Source organism: Puma concolor, chromosome D3, assembly GCF_028749965.1.
Source record: "Puma concolor isolate L17-30 chromosome D3, mPumCon1.1.hap2, whole genome shotgun sequence".
Classification (NCBI taxonomy): domain Eukaryota; kingdom Metazoa; phylum Chordata; class Mammalia; order Carnivora; family Felidae; genus Puma; species Puma concolor.
In genome coordinates, this window is record NC_141678.1 from 74749453 (window position 1) to 74755452 (window position 6000).

The 6000-nt window shown below is 38.6% G+C and overlaps 1 protein-coding gene across 28 annotated transcripts in view; it reads right to left on the reverse strand.

The window, feature by feature from the left end:
* Nucleotides 1-6000, reverse strand: part of TCF4 (transcription factor 4) — a 359573-nt gene that overhangs the window by 191637 nt on the left and 161936 nt on the right. The window contains exon 1 of one of the 28 annotated variants that reach the window (XM_086683063.1): nucleotides 5621-5639. The exons of 26 other annotated variants lie outside the window; for them this stretch is intronic. The gene's annotated coding sequence lies outside the window, so the exon portion shown is untranslated. Of the gene's footprint in view, nucleotides 1-5620; nucleotides 5640-6000 lie in introns of those variants that run through there. One more of the 28 variants, XM_086683066.1, reaches the window with a different exon arrangement.

A 6000-nucleotide genomic window follows, 5' to 3' on the forward strand; every position in this document is an offset into this window, starting at 1 on the left:
TTTTCCACCACAATCCTTCATCCTGCAGCCTGGAGCTGAGAGTGAAATGCAAGAAAGGAGCCGAGTGCTCAAAGCAAAAATCTGCTTCCAGGACAATCCATTATATCTGACAAGTTAAATGTTCCATGGTAGGCCATATGGCACGAGAGCAGGCCCGACGATGGGAGAGGGGAACTCGGCAAATGCATCACAATTAAGGAGTTTGGCTGCAGACTTTACTTTGAATTACTTTTTTTTTTATTAAATTTTAAATGCTGCCCCCCCCCCAATTTTTAACTGAATCCCCTTTATGAGACAATTTCTAAAGAAGTTCCACAATTTCCTTCTCACTTCGTGACTGTGGCTACTGAAATCTAAAGGCTAAGGTACACATGGCCATTTTTGTCAAATGGAGTTTCAAAGAGGAGACCTGTAGCCTCGTTTAAAAAATTTCAGGACAAATAATGTGAAGACTCTATCTGTTCCCCAGATTAGGAGATGTAAATGAAATCGTTCATCAGATTGGGACATGTGAGTGAAACTGATGGAACATTCAATGAAACCAGTTCCCGTTTTTAGTCAAAAAAAATCTTACGAGCTGTACAGTCATAATTGGCATGTGCCTATTCTTTCAACGGTCTACTTAATATTTATCAAATTAATGAATTCTCTGAAGACCACGTCAGGTGAATTCAGCTCCTCCTAGCAGCCCCCCAGAAAGCAGCTCTGCATACGGCCGCTAATCCCATGTCCCAGAGACAAGTCTCACAAGCTCTCTAAGACCCTCATTAAAACCAGGTGGTCCGTGATAATAAATATTTGTTGTTAGAAACAACATCAGGTAAATAATATCTGGACTACGACCAAGGTGTGCACGTGTTGCATTAAAGGAGGGAACAAGAAATGACCAAAATGGTGTCAGTATACCACGGTGTACCACCATTCAGTATGTCATGCTTTCAAATAAAGGAAACAAACAGTCTTCTTTTTCCTGAAGAACTCTCAGGAAGAGAACTGGACCCATGCTAAAACCTGAAAAAGCTTTCTACACAAGTGTCCAAATGCATCTGGTCCAGTGTCAAACAGTGATTTTAACACCCTCAATTCCTGGGGATGACACGTGCTTGAGGAAATTTACATATGATACATAGGTAGGTATACACATATATAAATTGTAACGGGTAGGTTCTTCTAAACAATAGTGACTATCGTTCAAGTAGCCACACTGGCTTGCAAACACGAAATTCATGATGATTGAGAAAAACGTGTATGCATCTTTCCGAAAGAGAAGACGAGAAGACTCATTTCCTTAAACTATTTTCACTCTCCATTTCTCCAGAGGGTCACTATTTCCCTCAAATGCACCCGCTTCTGCCTTAATTAAGAATAACATTATTTCAAAGAGCATATCCAGACACTTAATAAAAATGGGTCAATTTTTTTGATGTATATAATTAGTAATACATTTTCTGGCAGTCCCAAAGTTACTATTTGTTAATAACCTAACATAATCTTATATATTTGCATCTCTCTTATCTTTGAATTTGAGACAGTTCATTGCATTATGAAGATGGTATGTGGGTTAAGAATTGGTCATTTGCATTAAAAATCAATTGTTACAGCTCTTTGTTTTTATCAGGAGCTTTCACACACGTGTTCTTATAAGCTTCATCATAATCCTGTTAGGTAGGTATCATTAACTATGAGCATTAAGGGGTGCCTGGGTGGCGCAGTCGGTTAAGCGTCCGACTTCAGCCAGGTCACGATCTCGCGGTTCCTGAGTTCGAGCCCCGCGTCGGGCTCTGGGCTGATGGCTCGGAGCCTGGAGCCTGTTTCCGATTCTGTGTCTCCCTCTCTCTCTGCCCCTCCCCCGTTCATGCTCTGCCTCTCTCTGTCCCAAAAATAAATAAACGTTGAAAAAAAAAAAAACACAAAAAACTACGAGCATTAATAGCTTCATCCAATATGTAAGGAAAAAGGAGATTCAGAGAGGTTAATGTATTTGCCTTAGAGCACACAGCTACGAAACGGAGCCACATCTGCCCAAGCCCACTTCTGACGTCAGCATTGTATGGTCATGCTATACCACATACTTCATGAGGAAGTAGGAGCATTACAAAGATTTAAGCAAGTCTTACTTAGGAATGCAAGTATATATCATACATTTTTACTTCATATTAAAGAAAAGTAGCCAAATATTCCAGTATTGCGATAATGCCCAGTTTGAAAAAGGCTCCAAAATCCTAGGCCTGGGTTTTCTAGGAGGAATGAACACATACTCAACACACAATTACATATGAACACACTCACACACATACACACACTTGTAAAATGTAGCCACACACACGTCGGCACCAAGAGTGCATTGGGCCATTGTGTACCGTAGATCCTATTTCTGTGTATCCAGATCCACATTTTTATTACTAATTAAAATGTCCAGATGGTAAAATAACACCTGATCTGAGGGGCTTTTAAGTACAGTAATTGTCAACGCTCAACTCCTACATTGTTAACAAATTGGGAAAATTGGCCTGCATTGAGTTTTATATGTTCTGTTTCCAAACCAAAAGTGAAATGCAGTTAAAACTTTAATAATTTGAGCACAAAAATGCCCACGTGAAACTCTTTACCAAGGAAAAAAAAAGGAGAAAGATCTGCCATTCAAAATCATTACAATTAAGAGAAAGCCTAGGAACTCCAAGGAATCGAATGCCCTATCATTGCAATACAGTTGTGTTCTGTGGGGGAAAAACATGTAACAGGGGAAAAATGAGGTTAGAGCTAGCTGTTCAATAGGTATTCAATCCTAATCATTTCATGAGGCCTTTCTCTGCATTTTTGTTTTATTGGTTCACTAAACAAAAACCAATTGATTTTTAAATGCATGTGTCTTTTCTTTTCCTTTTTTTTTTTTTTTTTGCACTTTTATGCCACATATAGGTACAGACCTTCATCATGGCAAAAACATGTATCATCTCATCTGCTCTTTAAAAATACAGATTCTAGGATGACCCCTGAAATTCAGGCGAGGCCGTCCTTCGTGAATAATATACTTGGGTAAAGGACAAATGCTTTTCAAATGTTTTAGCGAGTTACTTCCCAATCCTGAGTGGATCCTCTGTTTCTCAAGCAAACGTTTTTGCAAATATTTAGGCTGCTTTGATACGCAAATGTTCTCCCAAACATTTCCCCCAGCCAGTCACTGAAATCTCTCCACAGACCCCAACCAATGGGAAAGTTTGCAAGGGAAATATGAGAAACAACTGGGTAAGAACACTGCCAGGAACCCTGGATTCACTGGCCACAAACCAATGTTGATTTTGTTGCAATACCTGAAACAAGACCTTGGGATGCTTTAGTGAAACTACTGTAACGTTCTCGGTCACGGTCACGGGGCTGTGATTCCCCTGGACTGCAGCAACAGCTTCTGGGGAGGGTAAAACGGAGCACCCACAGGTTTCCTATTTCAGAGTTCAATAACTCCAGAAAATGTGGCTTGCTGCTGGACAGTGAAAATCTCATCATTTTAAGAAGAAAATGCCCACAGGAATTAACATGTGTGAAACAGGAAACAGAAAAAAAAAAAAAAAAAAAAGGGAGGGGCAACAAATAATAGCACGACCAGGGTCTCAAATCTTAACAGGTATAAGATGAGGACTTTCAAAAATGTTCTCCCAAGGGACTAAGTCAGGAGGAGAAGAGGCCCCTAGAGCCATCTTTACTATGTAAATAACTCAAGAAATAATTCATGCAAACGAAGGATTTCTAGAAATAAAAACGAGGGGGTAGCATTCAAAAATAACTTGTAAATACAGTATAAATACAATTATTATGAGTGAAAACAGTCTGCAAGACTCCCTTTCCCTTTTACACTCTACTTTGAAAACATACCTAAAACCTGGTTTGGGAAATAATGGAATTCTTCAGTAACAGGTCAACAAAATCATTGCAAACCATTTCTCCAGTTTACTCAGCCACATAAGCCACCAGAGGCTAGCCACACTGAAAACAAAACCAAATTTCAGGATTCTGGTAGCTAACACCATGTTAGGCATTACCTAAGAAGGTGTGAGTTGGTGTACATTTGCAAATTTGGTGGGAGGAGAAAAGTAACAGTGAATTCATCAAAGCCAGTGGAATGTTGAGCTTATAAAATTACAATGATCTGCTTCTCAGCCACTAACCTGCTAATCGACACTTGTTCCCTCACTTCTGCCATCACTTCCTCATTTACACATATTAGAAGTGGTCAGAGATTTCATCAGATGTGGTTTTGACAACAGCAGCAAAGTGCCTAAAGTCAAAGATTTTTAATTGAGCCCAAAATACAGATTTGGGGGAAAAAAAGAACCAATCACAGCAGGAAGTGCTTTAAAGGTTGGGAGCGGGGGGGGGGGGGGGGGGGGGGGGACCATTACCTTGAATGGTTACTCTGCACTTAGTTGCACTGTATGAAAAGAAAAGGGCTCTATAAAATGTCAGAATTAACCTATCGCTTCAGATTGCTTACAGGTGAAATTCTACCATCTGGATGGGCAGTTTGCCTGCATAAAATAGAAGTAAACTACAAGGAAAAAAAAGTAAAACCCTCTTCTGCCTGCTATTTTAACACAATAGATTTTAAGGGAAAGAGGACAGAGTCACCATAATCTCCAGATACTGACACACCATGGATACACACATACACACACGTATAAACCGAGAAAACAAAAGTTGGAATAAAGTAAGAGACTGAAATAAAATTCTGTCTCTTAGAACTCTGAGATTTAATGAGGAATAAAAATATAGTCATTCTTAATCGCATAATAGGGAAAAAGATTTACTTTTAAGTCCTCATTAAATAACTGATGAGACTTTCTATTTTACTGAGATACTCTACAAAATAAGACCTAGCATATCAAAGTTTCTATCTTCCCCTAACAAGGCATATTTATATTCCTTATTTATGCTGGGCTAGCAACTTTGGGAATTACAATTTAACTTTAAATAAACAGGAAACTGCATCTTAGGAACTGCCTGAAGTTGTTTTCTCTCATTTGAGAGTAAAAATGCTTATAAATTTGACAATTTATAAAGAAATATGCTTTCTTTCTCCCTTTTCCTTAATCTTCATACAAACCCTTTAAAAAAAAAATATTTACCTAAGCAAAAAGATCCAATTTAGTGATAATCATTTTTTTAACCTAATGATCAAATCTGAAATCAGGTCAGAACTCTGTTTAGGGTTTTCCTTCTAATGTTGAGGGGCAGACGGAACTTTCAGCTGAACTTTAGGCTAGTAGGACAAAACATGGTACCAGGTTTTGGCACCAAATGGTTATTTGCCAATCTACGGTCACACATTCTGAAAGCAACAAACGAGGATTTATAAATTAATAGCTCTCTGTACTGAATGCTTGTCGGTATCCCTGTTCTGGGGACTCTGGGTATCCATTTTGATTGTATAGTGTCTCTTAAAATTACATCTGAAGCACAACACTAAACCAGAAGTGTTGAGTGAGAGAATTATGGGCACATTCCCAAACTCTTACACTAAACCACAAAGGGAATAGACTAAAAGAAAAAGCACTAAAAAAACAACCATCATCCAAAAAAGAAAAAAAAAAAAATCCCACCCTGAATAGAGAAACAGAATACTTGCTTTTCTTTCGACCTTATGGGGAGCACACGGAGGGAGGCATCAGAAGATCTAAGCACAAATACGTGATGAAGAGTCGCCAAAAAGCATGTGGATGAATAAACTGTCGTGGCGTAAATTTGCCAGCTAGAGGACAGAACACAACATGCTGAGGCTTGGCTGTCCTAACATGTTTTACTATGTAAATTTAAATAGTCTTGAAAGGGAAAAGGGAAGAGGGGAAAAGGTGGAGGGTTTTTTTTTTAATATTAAAAAAAAAAAGTTTGCCAGAAATTCTCATACTTGGGTCACAAATAAAAGTATGTTCATTGCCGTTATTGAAAAAAAAGAATCTAGTTCTTAGGCTAAAACTCATCACATGTTTCCTATGATGGAAATTTAGG